At 39.3% G+C, this 24,883-nt stretch overlaps 1 long non-coding RNA gene across 2 annotated transcripts in view; it reads right to left on the bottom strand.

Moving 5' to 3' along the window:
• Positions 1-282: 282 nt before the first annotated feature.
• LOC131381403 (uncharacterized) overlaps positions 283-24,883 on the bottom strand; it is a 102,338-nt gene continuing 77,737 nt past the window's right edge. For both annotated transcript variants that reach the window (XR_009210147.1, XR_009210146.1), the window contains exons 3-4: positions 21,623-21,733; positions 283-434 (exon numbers count right to left, since the gene is read on the bottom strand). This is a non-coding gene — a long non-coding RNA (uncharacterized LOC131381403). The remainder of the gene's footprint in view (positions 435-21,622; positions 21,734-24,883) is intronic.

Below are 24,883 nucleotides of genomic sequence, written 5' to 3' on the forward strand. Positions count from 1 at the left end.
AAATTTTTATAGCAGCTTTATTTGTGATAGTCAAAAATTAAAAACAATAAAAAATTCTATATATCAATGAATGGCTAAACAAACTGTGTTACATTCATACCATACACTTCAGTAATAAAAAGAAACAAACTATTGAGACTTGCAGCAACTTCAGTGGATTTCAGGGACAATACATGAGTAAAAAAAAGTCAGTATCAAAGATAGTATATTCTGATTCCACTTCCATTACATTCTCAAGATGATAAAATTGTAGAGCTGGAACACAGATTAGCAGTTGCCAGAGTTAGGAATAATGGGGTTAGGGGAAGGGTGTGGAGACATAGGGAGTGGTTGGGGCTACAAATGGATAACACAATGGAGTCTTGTGATGATAGGACAGTTTTGTAACTTGATTGTAGTAATTACGCGAATCTTCTACATGTAATAAAATGATGCTGAACAAAACACACATATTGCACCAATGTCAGTTTCCTGGATTTGGTACTGTACCATCAGTATTTGATAGTATTGCATAAATGAACTAAACACACATATTGTGTCAATGTCAATTTCCTGGTTTGGGAAATATGCCATCACATATTTGATAGTATTGCATAAGGTGCAACCATTGGGAAAATCTGAGTGAACGGTACATTAGGACATTTCTATGCTATTTTTGAAACTTCCTGTGAATCTATAATGATTAAAAACATTGATTTTGTATCCTGAGACTTTGCTGAAGTTGCCTATCAGCTTAAGGAGATTTTGGGCTGAGACAATGGGGTTTTCTCCTTAGGGATATAGAACTAGAAATACCATTTGACCCAGCCATCCCATTACTGGGTATATACCCAAAGGACTATAAATCATGCTGCTATAAAGACACATGCACACATATGTTTATTGCACCACTATTCACAATAGCAAAGATTTGGAACCAACCCAAAAGTCCAACAATGATAGACTGGATTAAGAAAATGTGGCACATATACATCATGGAATACTATGCAGCCATAAAAAATGATGAGTTCATGTCCTTTGTAGGGACATGGATGGAGCTGGAAACCATCATTCTCAGCAAACTATCGCAAGGACAAAATACCAAACACCGCATGTTCTCACTCATAGGTGGGAATTGAACAATGAGAACACATGGACACAGGAAGGGGAACATCACACACCAGGGCCTGTTGTGGGGTGAGAGGAGGGGGGAGGGATAGCATTAGGAGATATACCTAATGTTAAATGATGAGTTAATGGGGGCAGCACACCAGCGTGGCACATGTATACATATGTAACAAACCTGCACATTGTGCACATGTACCCTGAAACTTACAGTATAATTAAAAAAATAAAAATAAAAACAAAATAGTTTTTTAAAGTAAAATATTCAAGTAAATAATAAAAACACAAAGTATGCAAATCAAATATCCTTTGATATAGGACTGAAAGGGTGATATAGTATGATGCCATCAGGACACTGCATTTATGTTAGCTTTGCTGGAGCCTAAAGTCCTTGTGTGAACTGTTGAGTTACTGCTGCACTACAAGTGAGTTTTACTTTCTTTTATTTTTCATACTTTAACAGGGATAACCATTGGAAATATAATTAATGGATTGAATTTGCTCACATTAATGGAACTCATTTAATGGTCTGAGTAATTAACTGGCTTAATATATATTTACAATAATTCTGCTTGCAATGCAAGTCATAACTATTTGTTTGGCAATTTAATTTTATACTTCAACTTTTTGAGAGTGTGGCCTTTTCAAAAAAATGTGTCTATTAATTACAAAGTAGAAAAAAGATAAAATGTGTCATATGATTGATTTTATAGTTACTTTTAAAAGCAAATTTACTAGAATCAAATTACTTATAACCAATTAAAGCAAAAAGTGGTAAACTTAGATGCAATAAATCTACTTTATGCAACTTTTCTAACTTTTTTCAACTTACTAAATGTTTGTTAAGAGCTATCAATATACAGGACCCTCTCACAGGCTTGGTCTAGATCAGCCCTCAAAAGCTTTTCTAAGTAAGCTCCAAACCAGTTATTTAATAAAACTTTCTGCAAGGATGAAATTTGTTTTATATGTGCTATTCAATAAGGTACCCACAAGTGGCTGTTGAACACTTGGAATATGACTTACAAAAACAGACATTGAATTTTTTATTTAATCTTATTTTAATTAATCTAATTTTAATTTTAAAAAGTTGTAGATGGTTAATGGCTGCCATATTGGGTAGCACAGCTCAAGACATTATCAAATAGATTTTGGATATTAACCCCTTATTTTCAGAATCCTTTCCTTCACAAATTCATACAGAAATCTTCAGTGTAAACAGGGAAATCCTCTGTCAGACATTTTCCTACCATGATTCCCCTTGCCTTTCCTCCTTGCTAGCAGAGGAAGCCTGTGTTCATAGCTGTCAGATATGCCAGATCCAAATTATTGGGGCAGCTCTGGCCAATGGCACATGAAAGTGAGTCTCCCAGAGGATTTCTGAGATATGTTTCCTGGCCTGATAAAAAGAGAATAATAAAGAAGAGAAGACCTTTTTCCTCTCTAGGTTGCTTGCAGCTGCTATGGCCATCTTGTGACCATGAGGCAAATATTGAAAGAAAGAAGTTTACCCTGACATCATTGAGCCATGGAATTAACTCTGGATCAACCAATACCAGCTGCTTATTTTGTAGAAAAAAAAATCTTTATTGTTTCAGCTACTTTTTGTCAATATTTTGTCCGCTGACATCTCAGCTTCCAAATTGGATAGAGATCCTTAAAATTCATGATAGTAGTTAAGGCTGGGTCATTCCATTGCAGTGGAAGAAGTGTATCAGTGTGGGGGAGCAGAGAAGAAAAGGGAGGAAAGACAAGAGATGCTATAAAGAAAGATCAGTAGTTTTGTAACTACTCCAGAGGGAAACTTTGGGACAAGGTATGACACAGCTCTAAGCTGGGGTGGGAGAGCATGGCACTAGGGAGGATCTCAAAGTGTGGCCCAGGCAAACTGGTAAAGAGGGTGAAGGAGATGGAAGACCAGAGGAATAAGCAAAGTTCAAATCATGAAGGACCTGAAGGGACATACTGACGTTTTGGACTGATGTCTAAGGGCCATAGAAAACCACTGTTTTTAAGTTTTAAGTAAAGGACATGGTCACATTTGCATTTTCAAAAGCTTATTCTGGCTGCAGGTGGAAAACGATTTGAAATGGGGCAATTCTGGAAACTGAAATATCAGAGGGAGTACATCATATCAGGGAATCATGATGTTGACATGACGTAATATCTTGATGTTAACTCTGGTCACTTGTTAAGATGGCTTTTTTTTGTTTGTTTTTTGTTTTTGAGACAGAGTCTCACTCTGTCACCCAGGCTGGAGTGCAGTGGCACAATCTTGGCTCACTGCAACCTCTGCCTCCTGAGTTCAAGTAATTCTCCTTCCTCAGCCTCCCAAGTAGCTGGGATTACAGGCATGCACCACCAAACCCAGCCAATTTTTGTATTTTTAGTAGAGACGGGGCTTCATCATGTTGGTCAGGCTTGTCTTGAACTCCTGACCTCGTGATCTGCCTGTGTCAGCCTCCCAAAGTGCTGAGATTACAGGCGTGAGCCACCATGCCCAACCTTAAGATAATTTTTAAATCACTGACTGGTAGTTTCAAAGTCTAAAAACAATTATGTAATTTAGTAAGAAAACAGCATATAATAATGTTGGCAGGTATGCCAGTGTCAAAATATAAAACACAGAGAGTTTTTCATAGGACTTGGAATGTTAATTCTAAAAGTTACATAAAGTAGCAAAGTATGCCATATGCTCCTTCAGACCAAGAGATTGCTGAGCTAGCATCATGATGAGAGGATCAAATTTACACATAACAATATTAACCCTAAATGTAAATGGGCTAAATGCCCCAATTAAAAGACACAGACCGGCAAATTGGATTGGATAAGGAGTCAGGACCCAACAGTGTGCTGTATTCAAGAGACCTATCTCACGTGCAAAGACACACATCGGCTCAAGATAAAGAGATGGAGGAAAATTTACCAAACAAATAGAAAGCAGAAAAAAAGCAAGGGTTGCAATCCTAGTTTCTGACAAAACAGACTTTAAACCTACAAAGATTGAAAAAGACAAAGAAGGGCATTACATAATGGTAAAGGGATCAATTCATTAAGAAGAGCTAACAATCTTAAATATATATGCACCCAATACAGGAGCACCCAGGTTCATAAAACAAGTTCTTAGAGACCTACAAAAAGACTTAGACACCCACACAGTAATGGTGGGAGACTTTTAACACCACACTGTCAATATTAGATCATCGAGACAGAAAATTAACAAGTGTATTCAGGACTTGAACTCAGCTTTGGATCAGGTAGAACTGATAGATATCTACAGAACTCTCCACCCCAGATCAATGGAATATACATTCTTCTCAGTGCCACATGGCAATTACTCTAAAATTGATCACATAATTGGAAGTAAAACATTCCTCAGCAAGTCCAAGAGAACTGAAATCTTAGCAAATAGTCTCTCAGACCACAGTGCTATCAAATTAGTACTCAAGATTAAGAAACTCACTCAAAACCACACAACTACATGGAAATTGAACAACCTGCTCCTAAATGACTCCTGGGTAAATAGTGAAATTGAGGCCAAAATCAAGAAGTTCTTTGAAACCAATGAGAACAAAGAGACAACATATCAGAATCTCTGGGACATAGCTAAAGCAGTACTAAGAGGGAAATTTAAAGAACTAAATGCCCACATCAGAAAGCTAGAAAGATCTCAAATCCTAACATCATAACTAAAAGAACTAGGAACCAAGAGCCAACAAATCCAAAAGCTAGCAGAAGACAAGAAATAACTAAGATTAGAGCAGAACTGAAGGAGACAGAGACACAAAAAAAACCTTCAAAAAAATCAGTGAATCCAGGAGATGGCTTTTTGAAAAAAATATTAAAAAAATAGACTGCTAGCTAGACCAATAAAGAAGGAGAGAAGAAATCAAATAGACATAATAAAAAATGATAAAGGGAGTATCACCACTGACCCCACAGAAATAAAAACAACCATCAGAGAATACTGTAAACAGCTCTAGGCAAATAAACTAGAAAATGTGGAGGAAATGGATAAATCCCTGGACACACAGACCCTCAGAGAAGTCAAATCCTTGAATAGACCAATAACAAGTTCTGAAATTGAGACAGTAATAAATAGCCTAACCAATAAAAAGCCCAGGACCAGATGGATCTATAGCTGAATTCTACAAGAGATACGAAGAGGATCTGGTACCATTCCTTCTGAAGTGATTCCAAACAATTGCAAAGGAGGGACTTCTCCCTAACTAATTTTATGAGGCCAGCATCATCCCGATACCAAAATGTGGCAGAGACACAACAAAAAAAGAAAACTTCAAGCCAATAACCCTGATTCAAAAATCCTCAGTAAAACACTGGCAAGCTGAATCCAGCAGACATGAAAAAGCTTATCCACCATGATCAAGTCAACTGCATCCCTGGGATGCAAGGTTAGTTCAGCATATGCAAATCAATAAACGTAATCCATCACATAAACAGAACCAATGACAAAAACCACATGATTATCTTAATAGATGCAGAAAAGGCCTTTGATAAAATTCAACATCCCTTTATTTGTTAAAAATGCTCAATCAGCTTGATATTGATGGGACATATCTCAAAATAATAAGAGACATTTATGACAAACCCACAGCCAATAGCATACTGAATAGGCAAAAGCTGGAAGCATTCCCTTTGAAAACCAATGCAAGACAAGGATGCCCTCTCTCACCACTATTCAACATAGTATTGGAAGTTCTGGTCAGGGCAATCAGGCAAGAGAAAGAAATGAAAGTATTCAAATAGGAAAAGAGGAAGTCAAATTGTCTCTGTTTACAGATGACATGATCCTATATCTAGAAAAGTCCATTGTCTAGGCCCAAAAGCTCCTTAACCCCCTGGCTGTGGGTTTGTCATAAATGACTCTTATTATTTTGAGATATGTCCCATCGATATCTAGTTTATTGAGAGTTTTTAACATAAAGTGATGCTGAATTTTGTCAAAGGCCTTTTCTGCATCTATTGAGATAATCACGTGGTTTTTGTCATTGAAGCTGATGAGCAAATTCAGCAAAATCTCAGGATACAAAATCAATGTGCAAAATTCACAAGCATTCCTGTACACCAACAACAGACAAGCAGAGAGCCATTTGGCTCTGAATGAACTCCCATTCCCAATTGCTACAAAGAGAATAAAATACCTAGGAAGGCAGCTAACAAGGGATGTGAAGAACTTCTTCAAGGAGAAATACAAACCACTGCTCAAGGAAATAAGAGAGGACACAAACAAATGGAAAAACATTTCACGCTCATAGATACGAAAAATCAACATAATGAAAATGGCCATACTGCCCAGAGTAATTTAAAAATTCAGTGCTATTCCCATTAATCTATCCTTGACATTCATGGAATTAGAAAAAACTACTTTAGGCCAGGCGCGGTGGCTCACACCTGTAATCCCAGCACTTTGGGAGGCCAAGGTAGGCAGATCACTAGGCCAGGAGATCGAGACCATCCTGGCTAACGTGGTGAAACCCTGTCTCTACTAAAAATACAGAAAAAATAGCCGAGTGTGGTGGCAGGTGCCTGTAGTCCCAGCTACTCAGGAGGTTGAGGCAGGAGAATGGCATGAACCTGGGAAGTGGAGCTTACAGTGAGCCGAGATCGTGCCACTGCACTCCAGCCAGACTCTGTCTCAAAAAGAAAAAGAAAAAAGAAAAACTACTTTAAAATTCATATGAAACAAAGATTGCGCCACTGGACTCCAGCCTGGGTGACAGAGGGAGACTCTGTCTCAAAAAATAAAATAAAACAAAATAAAATTCATATGGAAGCAAAAAAGAGCCCATATAACCAAGACAACCCTAAGCAAAAAGTACAAAGCTGGAGGCATTATGCTACCTGATTTCAAACTATATTACAAGTCTACAGTAACCAAAACAACATGTTATTGGTACCAAAACAGACACATAGACCTATAGAACAGAATAGAGATCTCAGAAATAAGACCACACATCTACAACCGTCTGATCTCTGACAAACCTGACAAAAGTAATGGGGAAAGGACTCCCTATTTAATAAGTGGTGCTGGGAAAACTGGCTAGCCTTATGCAGAAAACTAAAACTGGGCCCTTTCCTTACACCTTATGCAAAAATTAACTCAAGGTGGATTAAAGACTTAAATGTAAAACCCACAACCATAAAAACCCTAGAAGAAAATCTAGGCAATACCATTCAGGACATAGGCATGGGCAAAGACTTTATGATGAAATCACCAAAAGCAATTGTAACAAAAGCAAAAATTGACAAATGGCATACAATTAAACTAAAGAGCTTCTGCACAGGAAGAGAAACTATCATCAGAGCTAACAGGCAACCTACAGAATGCGAGAACATTTTTGCAATCTACTCATCTGACAAAGGTCTTATATCCAGAATGTACAAGGAATGTAAACACATGTACAAGAAAAAAAAACAAACAACCCCATCAAAAAGTGGGCAACCAACATGAACAGACACTTCTTAAAAGATATTTATGCAGCCAACAAACATATGAAAAAAATCTCAACATCACTGATCATTGGAGAAATGCAAATCAAAACCACAATGAGATGCCATCTTATGCCCATCAGAATGGCAGTTATTAAAAAGTCCAGAAACAGCAGATGCTGGCGAGGCTATGGAGAAATAGGAATGCTTTTACACTGTTGGTGGGAATGTAAATTAGTCCAACCATTGTGGAAGACAGTGTGGTGATTCCTCAAGGATCTAGAACCAGAAACATCATTTGACCCACCAATCCCGTTACTGGGTATGTACCCAAAGGAATATAAATCATTCCATTACAAAGATACATGCATGTGTATGTTTACTGCAGCACTAACAACAATAGCAAAGACATTAAATCAACCCAAATGCCCATTAATGATAAACTGGATAAAGAAAATGTGGTACATATACACCATGGAATACTATACAGCCATGAAAAGGAACAAGATCATGTCCTTTGCAGGGATATGGATGAAGCTGGAAGTCATCATCCTCAGCAAACTAACACAGGTACAGAAAACCAAACACCACCTATTCTCATTCATAAGTGGGAACTGAACAATGAGAACACATGGACACAGGGAGGGAAACAACACACACTGGGGCCTGTTGGGGGATCAGGGGTAGCGAGAGCATCAGGATAAATGGCTAATGCATGCGGGTCTTAATACCTAGGTGATGGGTTGATGGGTGCAGCAAACCACCGTGGCACATGTTTACTTAGGTAACAAAACTGCAAATCCTGCACATGTATCTCAGAACTTAAAATTAAAATAAATTTCTAAAAAAGCTAACCACTATCCTGACCTCTACTGATATAATTTAGTTTTGCTTATTTTTGAACTCAATATAAATTGAATTAACAATATGAAAAAAACAGATTGCTGAGGAAGGACAAGGTGAGATAACTTGTCAAATATCAAGACTTATTAAAACAATAACTAAAATGTTGTGGTATCAGCTTTGAATAGAAAAATAGATCAATGGCACATAATACATACTAGAAATACATTCACTCCTGTCTAGAAACTTGATAAATAACAGAGGGAATTGCAGATCTTTGAAAAAGGAAAGTATTCTTCAGTAGAGTTTGGTACTGGAAATGCATGTAGAAAGAATGAAATTTGGTACAAATCTCACAGCAATTACAAACATCAGTTAGAATAGTTCCATGTGGATCAAGGATTGAATGTGTAAAGCAAAAATGTTAAACTTTTAGATGAGGACATAGCATAATACTTCTATAATTATGTGAGAATTAATTGAGCAAAACCCAAAGAGATTGATAAACCAGACCACTTTAAAATTTAAAACTTGTTATTGAAAGAACACCATTAAGCATCTGAAAAGATAAGATCTTTCTGACTTACATAACCAGAGAAGAGTTACTATCCAGTATTTATAAAGGATTTCTGAAAATTAAAAGGAAAAGAAGTCTTAAGAAAAAAAAAATGGAAAAACAATACATCAAGAGGCACTTCACTGAAAAACACGTGAAAAGATTAACCTTGTTAATAACCAGGAAATAGAAATTAAAACCAAATGATACATAATTTTACTTCTACTAAGACTGGAAAGGATGCTAGCCAATGGCACTCTCATCCTATGTAGATGACAAAAGTATAGCATTACTTTATGTAGCCATTTTCCTTGTGCCCATGTATTTTGAGGGACCCTTGCATGGGTACCACAGGTTTCACACACAGGAATGTTCATAACAAAATTATTTTTACTAGCAAAAATTGCAAAGAATCCAAATATCCTTGGACAGAAGGATAAAATGGTGGCACAGTGGAATATAGGACAGGAGAGAGAAGAAATCAATTACAGCCATACACATTGCAGATTAACTCAAAATATAAACACTCAGAAGGGTGAGGAGGTAGGAGGGGGTTTGTATTAGTCTGTTCTCACACTGTTATAAAAAATACCTGATACTGGGTAACTTATGAAGGAAAGTTTAATTGACTCATGATTCTGCAGGCTGTACAGGAAGCATAGCAGCTTCTGGGGCAGCCTCAGGAAACCTTCAATCATGGAAGACGGCAAAGGGGAAGCAGGTATTTCTTACATGGCCAAAGCAGGAAGAAGGTGTAGGGGTGCTATACACTTTTCAACAATCAGATCTCATGATAACTTATTCACTCACTCTTGCCATGACAACACCAAGTAGGATGGTGTTAAACCATGAGAAACCACCCTCATTATTCAATCACATCCCACCAGGCCTCACCTCCAACACTGAGGACTGCAATTAGACATGAGAATTGGGGGGAAAACAGATCACAACAATATAATTCCACCCCTGGCCCCTCTCAAATCTCATGTCCTTCTCACATTTCAAAACACAATCATGCCTTTCCAACAGTCCCTTAAAGTCTTAACTCATTCCAGCATTAACTCAAAAGTCCAAAGTCCAAAGTTTCATCTGAGGCAAGGCTCCCTTCCACCTATGAGCCTGTAAAATAAAAAACAGGTTAGTTACTTGCAAGACACAATGGAGATACAAGCATTGGGTAAATATTTCCATTCCAAAAGGGAGAAATCGCCAAATAAAAAAGTCTACAGTCCCCATGCTAGTTTGAAACCCAGCAGGGTAGTCATTAAATGTTAAAACTCAAAATAATCTTCTTTGACACCATGTCTCACATCCAGGGCACACTGATGCAAGGAGTGGACTCCCAAGGCCTTGGGCAGCCTGCCCCTGTGACTCTGTAAAGTTCAGTCCCTGCAGCTGCTCTCAAGGGTTGGTGTTGAGTGCCTTTCCAGGCATAACTCTTAGGTGCATGGTGGAAGCTATCGGTGGACCTACCATTCTGGAGTCTGGAGGACAGTAGCCCTCTTCTCACAGCTCCAGTAGGTAGTGCCCCAGTAGGGACTCTGTCAGGGGATCCAACCCCACATTTACCCTCTGCACTGCCCTAAAAGAGGTTTTACATGTGGGGTCTCTACCTGTAGCAGTCTTGTGCCTGGACATCCAGACTTTTCCATACATCCTCTGAAATCTAGGTGGAGGCTCTGAAGCCTCAACTCTTGCCTTCTCTGCACCTACAAGCTTTACACCACACGGAACCTGCCAAGGCTTATGCCTTGCACCCATTAAGCAAGAGGTCTGTACTGACCCCTTTTAGCCAGGAGTAGCTGGGATGTGGAGAGCACTGTCTTGAGACTGCAAAGAGCAGCAGGGCCCTGGTCACAGCCCACAAAAACATTATTTCCTCCTAAGCCTCTGGGCCTTTGATGGAAGGGGCCGCCATGGAGGTTTCTGAAATGCCTTCGAGGCCTCCCTCTTGTCTTGGCTATCAGCATTTTCCTTCCTTTTAGTTATGCAAATTTCTGCAGCCTGCTTGAATTCCTCCCCCGAAAATGGGCTTTTTTTTCTACCATATGGCTTGGCTGGAAATATTTCAAGCTTGTATGCCCTGCTTCTCTTTCAAATATAAGTTCCCATTTCAGATCATGTCTTTGCTCACATATATGAGCATAGGCTATTAGAAGGAGCCAGTCCACATCTTGATGGCTTTGCTGCTTAAGAATTTCTTCCACCAGATACCCTAAATCATCCTTCTCAAGTTCAAAGTTCCACAGATCCCTAGGGCAAGGGCACAATACAACCAGGCTCTTTGCTAAAGCATAGCAAAAGTGACCTTTACTCCAGTTCCCAAATAAGTTTCTCATTTCCATCAGAGACCTCCTCAGCCTAGACTTCACTGTTCATATCACCATCAGCATTTTAGTCACAACAATTTAACAAGTCTCTAGGAAGTTCCCATTTTTTCTCATCTTTCTGTCTTCTTCTGAGAACTCCACACTGCCAACCTCTGTCTGTTGCTGAATCCCAAAGTCAATTCCAGATGTTCAGGTATCTTTATAGAAATATCCCACTCCTGGTGCCAATTTTCTGTTTTAGTCTATTCTCACACTGCTATAAAGAAGTACCTGAGGCTGAGTAATTTTTAAAGAAAAGAAGTTTAATTAGCTCATGTTTCTACAGGCTATACAGGAAGCACAGCAGCTTCTGGGGAAGGCTCAGAACACTTTCAATCATGGTGGAAGGCAAAGGGCAAGCAGGCATGTCCTACATGGCCAGAGCAGGAGGAAGAGAGGGAAGAAACAACTATATCTCATGATAACTTGCTCACTCACAATTGCCATGACAACACCAAGGGGGATGGTGTTAAACCATGAGAAACTGCCCTCATGATGCAATCACCTCCGACCAGGCCCCATTTCCAACATTAGGGATTACAATTTGACATGTGATTTAGGCAGGGACTCAGATCCAAACCATATTGGGATGGATGATGATAAATTACTTAATGGATACAGTGCATGTTATTTGGGTGATGGATACTCTAAACACACTGATGTCACCTCTATGCAGTCTACGCATGTAAGAAAATTACACTTGCAACCCACAGATTAAATACAAATTTTCAAAAACAAAGCAAAAAACAAAGTTGAATGAAAAATGCAAAATGCGAAAAATAAACATACAGGATTGCACCACTTACATAGAGTTGAGATACATGTGACGCTATATTGTTTATCGACACATACATCTGAGGTAAAACTCTAAGAAAAATTAAAGATGTGATAAGCACAGCATTCACAATAGTGGTGGCCAATGCTGAGAAGAGAGGGTGTGGGGACTGAGGAAGGTCTGCAAGGAATAGTGTTCTGTTAATTACCCTGGGAGGTGAGCACATATATGAGTATTTACTCTCAGTTTTTAAACCTTATATATATACTACATACAGATATTCAATTATTTTATAATCAAAAAATGAAATTAATAATAAAAGACTTCCAGGTTTTTGTTTTGAGGAACTAGATGGTGTCACCATTATGATAATATAATCCTGACCACCAAATTATATCGATTCCCCGTGGGAGATACATGTGTGTGGTTCCCTAAGGAAAAACATTTTTGTCATGGGAATATCCACCAAGAGAATGGCTACAAACCAAAAACCTTATCTTATTTGGGTCAGACATAAGCTCTAACCCCATTACCCCAGGTTTATTATTATAGTCACTGAATTTTCTAGGAAAACAATGGTTTAGCAGCATATACTCTGAAGAGCATTCATATTCTTTTCAATTTTAGGATGAACCATAAAACTTGTGTACACAGGTTTTGTAGGTTTGAATATAACATTATGGATGTGAAAACGGTTGAGAGAGCAATGTCCATAGAGGAGAAATAGGAAATTCTATTCTTTGTCAGGTGGAAACTTTTTGAAAGCAAAGGTAATATATGTGAAAGCAATTGTGGGGTGGGGGGAGGGGGGAGGTGGGAGGGATAGCATTTGGAGATATACCTAATGCTAAATGATGAGTTAATGGGTGCAGCACACCAACATGGCACATATATACACATGTAACAAACCTGCAAGTTGTGAATAGGTACCCTAAAACTTAAAGTATAATAAAAAAATATATATATATAAAAATATTGGTTATTATTACATGAACAATGAATTCTGCTTACCCAGATACTGTTTCTGAATGCTTTTTTTTTTTTTGAGACAGAGTCTTGCTCTGTCGCCCAGGCTGGAGTGCAGTGGTGCAATCTCGGTTCACTTCAAGCTCCACCTCCCAGGTTCACGCCATTCTCCTGCCTCAGCCTCTCCGAGTAGCTGGGACTACAGGTGTCTGCCACCACACCCAGCTAATTTTTTGTATTTTTAGTAGAGATGGGATTTCACCATGGTCTCGATCTCCTGACCTCGTGATCCTCCCGCCTCGGCCTCCCAAAGTGCTGGGATTACAAGCGTGAGCCACCGCGCCCGGCCTCTGAATACTTTTATCTGTCCCTGTAACAGATTTATTGAATGAGTTGAATTTTGTAGGGGGCAAGCAGAAAGTCAGTTTGCTTTTTGGCCAGCTCTGTATTTCCTCTGTTCTATGGCAAATCTCCCACCTCTAGCCCTGGAGAGAGCCTTGAGTAGATCTCACAATTACTGTGGTCATTCCCAGTTGTTACAATTAGTCTGATATTTTAGGTATTAAAAAATCCAGATTAATTCAATATTAAACTTTTACCTTGCATCGACTGCAAAGTTTATCCCCTGTTCTGGCTGAGTCCTGGCTCAGATGGGGAAGCCTGCAATGGGGCAGGAGACCTTTATCACTATTATCTCCCACTCGTCTTCCATTTCTCCTCCCAGACTCATTGTGCTCTCCCTTGCTTCTTTAAGTTTGAAGATTGTCAGAGGAGGGACAGAAATGTCCCCAGTTGACTTGGATAGTTGTAACATGGCAGAAGTGCCATCTGGGTGTAGCAGATGACTTTATTTTTATGGAGTAACTTGGGTAGGTTCTTCAGAGACCCTTCTTCACCCAAGTTCCTTGAGTCAATGGGATGTTAGAAGTCATAACACATGAAACACATGTGTATGACTGGGCTTCTTATTCTTGCAATTGTGCCATTGCCATAAGACTATGGAGTACAAAAAGCACATGGAAGCCAGCAAAGTCGTGTATAGCTATAATCTCAGCTATTTTGGAGGCTGAAGCACTTGAACCTACAAGTTCAAGGCTACAATGTGCTATGATCACACCTGTGAATAACCATTGCACTCCAGCCTGGGAAACATAGCAGGACCCCATCTCAAAAAAAAAATTTGTTCTTTTTTTTTTTTTTTTTTTAAAAAAAAAGCACATGGAGCAGAGCCAAATTACCAGGCCACCCTGACCCATACTCGGACCTGAGAGATATCCCAGCTGATATTAACAGAGCTCATTAGTTTGCTCCCAGCTGACCACAGGCATGTGAGCAATAAACACTTATTGTTCGTTGGTGAGGTTTTGTGATTATTTATTATCCAGCATTATTGCCATGATAGGTAGCTGACATAACTGTGAGTAGGATTTATTTTACTTCCACTTCACAGAATCAGAAACGGGCATTTGGAGAGGTTAAAATTACACTACTCATGAATGGCCAGAGCTACATTTGGACCCAGATGTCCAGGGCTGGGCTGGGGCCAGGTTTGCTTGCACTGTCAGTTCTCAGTGTTACATGAAGGGTTACTATATATTGAGGTGGTATAAATGTTTGCTGACATTCTAACAGTACATTTCCTTCTCCTACAAAAAAGCTTGGGATCTGGGCATGGTGGCTCATGCCTATAATCTCAACACTTTGGGAGACCAAGGAGGGCATATCACTTGAGCTCAGGAGTTCAAGACCAGCCTGAGCAACATAACAAAACCCCTATCTCTAAAAAAAAAAAAGAGTACAAAAAATTAGCCCGGCATGGTGGTACACGCCTGTGGCCCCAGCTACTGGAGAGGCTATGGTAGAAGGATCAATTGAGCTCAGGAGTTCAAGGTTGCAGTGAGCCATGAATGCACCACTGTACTCCAGCCTAAATGATAGAGTGAGACCCTGTCTTAATAAAGAAAACAAAAAGGCCTGGAATCATAAAGATCCACCAAGTATAGCCAAACAATCTTGAAAATGAAGAACAAATTTGGAGGACTCAAACTTGCCAACTTCAAACCTTACTACAAAGCTACAGTAATCAAGACAGTATGGCACTTGCATGAGGATAAACACATAAAGATAAATGGAATAGAGTGGAAAATTCAGAAATAAACCTTTACATTTATAATCAATGGATTTTGGAAAAGGTTGACACAAAAATCCAGGGGAGAAATGTCTTCAACAAATGGTGGTGGGACAGGTGGATATCTACATGCAAAAAGAGTAAATTTAGACACCTACTTCACACTATATGAAAAAGTAACTCAAAATATGCCATGGACCTAAACTTTTGAGTGAAAATTATAAAACTTGCAGAACTAATCGTAAGAGTCAATCTTTATTACCCTGGTTTAGACAATGATTTCTTAAATTTAATACCAGAAGTTCAAGAGAGAAAAGAAAAAGTAGATCTTGTACATCATTAAAACTGAAAATATTTTTGCTTCAAAAGATACCATCAAGAAAGTGAAAAGGTGGCTAGGCACAGTGGCTCACTCCTGTAATCCCAGCACTTTGGGATGCTGAAGTGGGCAGATCACCTGAGGTCAGGCGTTCAAGACCAGCCTGACCAGCATGGTGAAATTCCATCTCTATTAAAAATACAAAAAATAGCTGGGTGTGGTGGCACACACCTATAATCCCAGCTACTTGAGAGGTTGGGGCAGGAGAATTACTTCAACTAAGGAGGTGGAGGTTGCAGTGAGCTGAGATCATGCCACTGCACTCCAGTGTGGGAGACAGAGCAAGACTCTGTATCAACAACAACAACAAAAGAAAGAGAGAAAGAGGAAAGAAAAAGAAAGAAAAAGAGAGAGAGAGGGAGGGAAGGAGGCAAAAGGCAAACCACAGAATGACAAAAAAAATTTTCGAACTGTAACTTAACATCTGATAAGATGTCCAAAATATAACTCTTATAACTCAAAAATAAAAATACAAATAATCAATTTAAACATGAGCCAAGGATTTGGGTAAACATTTCTTCAAGGAAGACATACAAATGGCCATTAAGCACATGAAAAGATGTCAAAATCACTAGCTATTAAGTAATGCAAATCAAGACCACAGTGAAATATCACTTTACATCAAATAGGATGACAATAATATAATAATAATGGATAATAATAAGTGCTAGCAAGGATGTGGAGAAATTAAAACCCTTATGCATTGCTGGTGGAAATGTAAAATGGTGCAGCCACTTTAAAAACAGTCTGGCAATTCCTCAAAATGTTAAACAGACTTACCATATCACCCAGAAATTCCACTCCTTGGTATATTCAAGAGAAATTAAAACATGTGTCCATGAAAAAACTTGTACATGAATATTCGTAGCAGAATTATTTATAATAGCCAATGTCAGATATCCAATAGTAAAAGGAATGAAGTACCGATACATGTTACAATATAGATGAAACTTGGAAAGAAGGTGCTAAGTGAAGAAGGCAGTCACAAAAGACCACACATTGTATGATTACATTAATAAAAAATACCCAGAATAGGCAAATATATAGAGACATAAAACACATTGGTGGTTCCTTAAGACTGAAGGGTTGGGAGAATGGGGAGTGAGTACTAATAGATATTAGGTTTTCTCCTAGGGGAAATGGACATATTCTAAAGTTAGATGAGGTGATGGATGCACAATTCTGACAGTTAAAAACAACAAATTGTACACTTCAAACTTAAAAGGGTGAGTTTTATACTATGAAAATTATATCTCAATAAATCTCTTTCTTAAAGTTTCATGCAAAAAACAAAAGCCCTGGTACAATGTAATTGAAACATTTCCAAAAAAATAACAATGAAATGTATGTGGGCATCAAAATCTCCCCATCTGCCATTACTGCAAAATGACCAGGTAGTTTTACGACTGATTCTACCAAATGCTATAGCACATACATTCTCTATCTTATACAAATCACTCAATAAAAGATAAAAGGGATAAAAGTTATCCAACTCACTTCATGATGCTAGCAAAACTTTCATACCAAGTCCAGATAAATAGAGGAAGTTAAACAAAAATGTCAACTGACAAACGTCAATGCAAAAATATCAAAGTATGAACTATTTATCCAGCAACATCCAAAACAAATTAATCATCAGAGGTTTAAATCTCAAGGGGTGTATTAGTCCATTTTCATACTGCTATAAAGACACTACCCAAGACTGGATAATTTATAAAGGAAAGAGGTTTAATTGACTCACAGTTCTGCATGGCTGGGGAGGCCTCAGGAAACTTACAATCACAGTGAAAGAGGAAGTAGGCACATCTTACAAGGCAGCAGGTGAGAGAGAGAGTGTGCAAAGAAGGAACTTGCCAAACACTTGTAAAACCATCAGATCTCATGAGAACTCACTCAGTATCACAAGAACATCATCGGGGAAACTGCCCTCATGATCTCATCACTTCCCATCAGGTTCCTCCCTTAACACTAGGGGATTATAATTCAATATGAGATTTAGATGGGGACACAAAACCTAACTATATCATTCTGCCCATGGCCCCTCCCAAATCTCATGTCTCTTTCACATTTCAAAACCAATATGCCTTCCCAAAAAGTGCCCCAAAGTCTTAACTCATTTCAGCATTAACTCAAAAGTTCAAGTCCAAAGTCTCATCTGAGACCAGGCAAGTCACTTCCACCTAGGAGCCTGTAAAATCAAAATCAAGTTAGTTACTTCCAAGATACAATGGGGGTACAGGCATTGGATAAATGCTCCCATTCCAAATGGGAGAAATTTGCCAAAACAAAGGGGCTACAGGTCCCTCACATGTCCAGAATCCAGCGGGGCAGTGAAATCTTAAAGCTCCAAAATGATGTCCTTTGACTCCATGTCTCACATTCAAGGCATGCTGATGCAAAGGAGAGGCTCCCATGGCCTTGGGCAGCTGCACCCGTGACTTTGTACAACCCTCCACACTGGCTGCCTTCATGGCTGCCATTGAGTGCCAGCGGCTTTTCCAGGCACACAGTACAAGTTGTTGGTGGACCTACCATTCTGGGGTCTAGATAATGGTGGCCCTATCCTCACAACTCCACTAGGCAGTACCCCAGTGGGGACTCTGTGTGGGGGCTCCAACTCCACATTTCCCCTGTGCACTGCCCTAGCAGAGGTCCTCCATGAGGGCTCTGCCCCACACCAGACTTCTGCCTGGACATCCAGACATTTCTATACATCCCCTGAAATCTAGGCAGAAATTCCCAAAACTCAATTCTTGACTTCTGTGCACCTGCAGGCCTAATACCACATGAAGCCACTAAGGTTTGGGGCTTGCACCCTCTGAAGCAATGGCCCAAGCTGTACTTTACCCCCTTTTAGCCACAGCTAGAGCTGGAGCAGCTGGGATACAGGGCATCAAGTCCAGAGGCTGCACAGAGCAGGGTGGCCCTGGGCCTGACCCAAAAACCATTTTTCCCTCCTAGGTCTCCAGGCCTATGATGGGAGGGATTGCTGCCAAGACCTCTGACATGCCCCAGAGACATTTTCCCCATTGTCTTTGGCTTCTCATTACTCATGCAAATTTCTGCAGCTGGCTTGGATTTCTCCCCAGAAAATGGGTTTTTCTTTTTATCACGTTGTCAGGCTGCAAATTTTCCAAACATTTATGCTCTGCTTCCCTTTTAAACATAAGTTCCCATTTCAGCTCAAAGTTCCACAGATCTCTAGGGCAGGGGCAAAATTACATCAGTTTCTTTGCTTAAGAATAGCAAGAGTGATCTTTGCTCCAGTTCCCAGTAAGCTCCTCATCTCTATCTGAGATCACCTCAGCCTGGACTTTGCTGTCTACATCACTATCAATATTTTGGTCAAAACCATTCAACAAGTCTCTAGGAAGTACCAAATTTTCCCACATCTTCCTGTCTTCTCCTGAGCCTTCCAAACTGTTCAGACCTCTGCCTCTTACCGAGTTCCAAAGTCACTTCCACCTTTTCAGGTATCTTTATAGCAGTATCCCATTCTCTGTGGTACAAATTTCTAGGATTAGTTTGTTCTGACGCTGCTATAAAGATACTACCCCAGACTGAATAATTTATAAAGGAAAGAGGTTTAATAGAATCACAGTTCTGCATGGCTGGGGAAGACTCAGGAAACTTACAATCACTGCAGAAGGAGGAGCAGGAACCTTCTTCACAAGGTGGCAGGAGAAAGAAGAATGAGCAAAGGAGGAACTTATCAAACAGTTATAAACCCATGAGGTCTCGTGAGAACTCACTCACTATCATAAAAATAGCATGGGAGAAACTGCCCTCATGATCCAATCACCTCAACCCAAGTTCCTCCCTCAATACCAGGGGATTACAACTCAAGATGAGATTTAAGTGAAGACACAAAGCCAAACCATATTAGGGGGAAAATGGCATTATCTGTTAGAGCTTTAGATACACATGTGTTCTGACTCATCAATTTTACTTCTAGATATACACCCTAGAGAAATTTTTGCACATGTTCTTGTAGATATGTATAAGAATATTCACAGCAGTAGAGTTCACAATTACCAAAAACTACATCAATGTTCCACTTCAAAAGACTTCAAAATAATCAATGAGTTGCAGTGATGTCATACAATGAAACACTTACAGTCATAAAAAGTAACAAACCTACATGCAATACATACAAAAAATTGCAAATAAAACATTGATTCAAAGAACAAAATAGGCCAGGCGCGGTGGCTCACGTCTATAATCTCAGCACTTTGGGAGGCCAAGGTGGGTGGATCATAAGGTCAGGAGATCGAGACCAGCCTGGCTAACACAGTGAAGCCCCGTCTCTACTAAAAATTAGCAGGGTGTGGTGGCACGTGCCTGTAGTCCCAGCTGCTTGGGAGGCTGAAGCAGGAGAATCACTTGAACCCAGGAGGCAGAGGTTGTAGTGAGCTGAGATCTTGCCACTGCACTCCAGCCTGGGCGACAGAGCAAGACTCCGTCTCCAAAACAAACAAACAAAATAATAACAATAATAATAATAATAATAATAATAATACATTCTATATGAACCCACTATATAAAGTTCCAAAAACTGGCAAAATAAACTATTTTGTTTAGAGTTATATATTGCTGGTACACAGATAAATAAAAGTAAGAAAAAATTATCATAAAATTGGTGGTTACCTCTAGAGGGTAAAGGGGAGTGTAGTGAGTGGTAAAAACACATGACTCTATCTTCCCTTCAAAAAGTACATAAACCTCTGAGATTCTGACTCAGACTACAATTTAATGATTTTAATTCAAAAATGCATCAAACCTTTAACATGTTGCAAAAAAAAAGTGTTGTGGCAATTTTTTTCTTCAGCTTTTAAGTTCCAGGGTACATGTGCAGGATGTGCAGGTTTATTACATAGGTAAGCGTGTGCCATGGTGGAGAGATACCATTTTATTTCAAGAGCTTAACACTACTAAATTTTAACTGCCCTTTATTCCTGAGGTTTAGAAAAAAACAGCAAAACATGGCAATAAATAATGAAATTTTCAACATATCAGAGGGATGGAAGGCCTATAACAATATAATTTTTATAAAAATTCTAAAAAACTTGAGAGAAAATTTACCCTACAGCCTTCCCCAAATGTCAGCCCAAAACAGAAAGTTACATGGGTATTTGTTTCATTTATTTTCATTTTGATCAGATTCCTGGGCTCTTACGGATAATTACAACACTGTGCTGTGTTGTCGTTCACTTCTGTTTTGGAAGAATGAGATGTAAGATAAGTAGTCACAACACTTATTACCTGAGCTGATTAACAAGAGTTATTCAAACGACAGCCTCTTGTTTGGAGTAGAATGAAGATAATATAAATTCAACATTCTGGTATCATAACAAAGCATTTGCCTTCTCTCATTTTCTTAATCTGTATCCACACAGAAGCACATGTACATATGGCTTTTCTTCATTACTAAGCCAATATAGTCACTATAAAATGTAGCTAATCATCCCAGAAATTAATTCATTTCATTACTTTGCTAGAGGGTCAAATCAACCATATGTTTGGTCCTATAAGGCCAAACATAAAAGAAGTGGAATCTCCAAGCACCTTGGTATTGGGAATTATTTGTGTGGGCTCTGGGAGGAAGTGCCTCAAATACAATTATGGAAGCCTATAGTTTGATAAGACTTTACACAGTGCATAAAAACTAACAATTACAACTCTCAATAGTTTTAGACTGATTTATTAAGATTTAATGACTATACCAGTTGTGCATTCTAAAATAGAAATGGTAATGTGGCTCAGATGTTCTACGGAATAGACAAGAGACTAACAGGCTCTGGGTTAAATACCTTATTCTGTGAACATTACTGCAGCTTTTCTATTGGCAATTTTTACCACCTTTTACATAAATGAATCATTCCTTCCAGAAGTCCGTTCAATACTTTACATTCCTCCTGCTTCACAGTTTAAACCACTTCATTGCTTTCCAATTCCTTTGGTGTTTCTTGTGTTGTGATTCTCATAACAGCTCTCTCCCACTTGGTCACTCTCCTAAGCAGAAATTATCATGTGGATCTAAACAGCTACTTACTTCTTTTAGGCCAGCAGTCAGAACCTCAGCCCTGTTCCACATTGAAAATGTCCTATTATTTCCTTTCAAAGCAGGAAAATCCCCATCAAAAGAATCCACCATGAATTCCACCTGGAACCAAATAAGAAGAGAACGAATATGTCAGCAGAGATAAATTTCTGGTACCCTCAGGACTTCAAAACAGGGTTGAAAAGGGCAATTAGACTCGTGAGTATTCCCAATTCTATAGTCCATCCTAGTCTGTCATTTAATGAGTCCTTATTCTGGTCCCAAAAGCTTAACAATTTAATTAGCTTTTTTGGGTTAGATTGGGAACCTAGCAACTTCTTATCATATTGTGGCTATGGCAAAATGCATTCTGATTGTTAAACAAGAAATTTATTAATATAAACCACATCTGGAATGTCCCCATCTGTGTGTAAGTCAGGGACTGCTTGTATTTCATTTTTACTGTGGCTCTAAATTCTTTATGCACACAGTAAAGATATATTCCTCACAATTGGTAGAATGAACCCTCAGGAAATTAGAAATACTGTAAAGGTACACAATAAATGAATGTATAAGCAACAATGCACACAAGGAGTGGAGGCAAAACATTAGCTCGTGATGTGAATTAGAGAGTGGTAGAGCATATCAATTCCCTGTGAACAGCGGCATGAATAAAGCTGAAAGATTAACCTGCTAGACAGAATACATAAAGAGAAAGCAGGAATAACATGCAACCTAGGGCCACACAGCTCACCTTGCATCCACCACTACAGCTTCAGAAATGCCGCACTCTTTTATTTCTTTAGTGTTCACTTGCAATACAATCTGTCTTTTCCTCAAAATCTGAGTTAGGTGATCCAGGGATAATTAGAAGTTTGGCCTGAGAGGAGCCTGATTGGTGTCCCAGGTTCCCTGTCTCTCTCCTCTCCCTGCATTTGCTATGAGACCCTCTGTAATGATAGAACTAAGAAATTTTTATTCAAGCCCAAACACTAGGAATTCATTTCCCTTTTGTTTTGTTTTTCTGGTGAGAGTAGGAAAAAATGAACCTAATATAAAATAAACATGAAACTCTGAAAGATAATTATGGAAATACTAGCCAACTACCAATTGAAGATCTAAAATCTACACACCTAAATATTTTCCTTTCTTCAGGTATGTATTCCTTCATGTATTAAACACCTTTTAAGTGTTTAGTGTTTGTCTCAAACTCTTAAGTCCATAGTAATTTTAAGAACCAAATTAAACATGCAACTATTTGAAAGAATCACTCTTACAAATTCAAGACAATATTTCTTAAAAGAATACAACTACTAAGAGTCATTGCAGTAAAAGGAGTGGTAAACAGTCAACCAGAAAATAGGCAAGATGAACATAGGTGGGGGTAGGGAAGGCCAGATAAGAAAGACAGAGTGATGGGAAGAGGACCCATGCTGGGTGGGTCCTAGGTGCCAGGACAGTGACAGATGGGACCCGCCTACAGTCATATTTCACAGAAGTCAGTTTGGAGGAGGATCTGCAATGGACACTAACATCCCCCTTCCAGCAGAGGGAAGGAAGCTCTCCCTGGATGTCTTCTTAAGCACAGACCATATCCCATACCTCTGCCCTTTTTTTTCTAAAGGAGAAAAAGATTTCATATATTCAAATGCAACCTGTGTTTCTGAACATAAAGCAACTCGGTGAGTACACAGGAAATGTCCCTATTTCAACAACCACATTAAAAAAAATACCTATTGAATATTTTTCTGTTTCATATAGTATTCTAGGAGCCACATTCCAATATAAACGACAGGCCATAAACAAGAAAATAAAGAAGCAGAACCACTTCAGATAGGAATTAGTGATTACATGATTTGTTGGACAGGAACAGTGGCACAAGAGCAGTGTTGGTGATTTATATTAGATGGTCAGGGGGGCCCTCACAGAAGACACCACACAGGCTGAGAGCTGAATGGCCAGAAGAAGCAAAACCAGCAAAGACCTAGGGAAGCATGTTCCTTAGCAGAATAAGAAGTCGCCAGGGCAGTATAAACTCCATCTGTCAGGTAAACAGAAATAAACACAAGGGCATGGAGCATGGTCACAAGAGGAGAGAGGATAGATGGACATCTGACCCATAGATTTTCGTTGTCAGTGGGCCTTAATCTAAACTGAAAGAATGCCATTTAAGGCCAGACATGGTGGCTAACGCCTGTAATCCCAGCACTTTGGGAGGCCAGGCAGGTGGATCACAAGGTCAGGAGTTCGAGACCAGCCTGGCCAACATAATGAAACCCCGTCTCTACTAAAAATACAAAAAAAAAAAAAAAATTAGCTGGGCCTGGTGGCATGCGCCTGTAGTCCCAGCTACTCGGGAGGCTGAGTGAGATGGGAGAATCGCTTGGACCCAGGAGGCAGGGGTTGCAGTGAGCCGAGATCGTGCCACTGCACTATAGCCTGGGTGACAGAATGAGACTCTATCTTAACAACAACAACAAAAGAATGCCATTTATACAGGGGAGGACAGGACAGGATACAATTTACATTTTTGAAGATCATTCTGTCTGGGGTTTAAAGATGGAAGTGATGTGTTCAGCAAGAGAAGAAGCAAAGCTTTAATATAATTTACTTGGTGCCTGGATTAACGTAGGAAGGGGTGATGGCAGTCCAGAAATAGAGTGGTGATAGTGGATTTGGAGACTAGAGAAAAATGGGTGGATTCTGAGGTTATGTTGAGAGAACTCGCCAATAGAGTGAATGGGGAGCAGACAGCAAGAAAATAAAAAAAGAGGATTAATGATGTCCTGGGTTTTTGTTTTTGTCATTGTTGTTGTTTCAGACAGAATCTCACTCTGTCGCCCAGGCTGGAGTGCAGTGGCATGATCTCAGCTCACTGCAACCTCCACCTCCCGGGTTCAAGGGATGCTCCCACCTTAGCTTCCTGAGTAGTGACGACTACAAGCACATGCCACCATGCCCAGCTAATTTTTGCATTTTTAGTAGAGATGATTTCACCATATTGGCCAGGCTGGTCTCAAACTCCTGACCTCAAGTGATCCACCTGCCTCAGCCTCCCAAAATGCTGAGATTATAGGTATGAGCCATCACACCAGGCCAGGGTCCTAGGTTTTTGATTCTGCAGTTAAATAATGCACCAGGGTAAGGGAATGAAAATACCAGAGGATCGTGAGTGTGTGGGCATGTGAGAGAGAGAGAGAGAGAGAGAAGTGTGTGTGTGAATAAAAGGTCTTCTTTTGATCATGTTAGGTTTGAGATACCAACAAAACATCC

Source organism: Hylobates moloch, unplaced genomic scaffold, assembly GCF_009828535.3.
Source record: "Hylobates moloch isolate HMO894 unplaced genomic scaffold, HMol_V3 SCAFFOLD_15, whole genome shotgun sequence".
NCBI lineage: Eukaryota > Metazoa > Chordata > Mammalia > Primates > Hylobatidae > Hylobates > Hylobates moloch.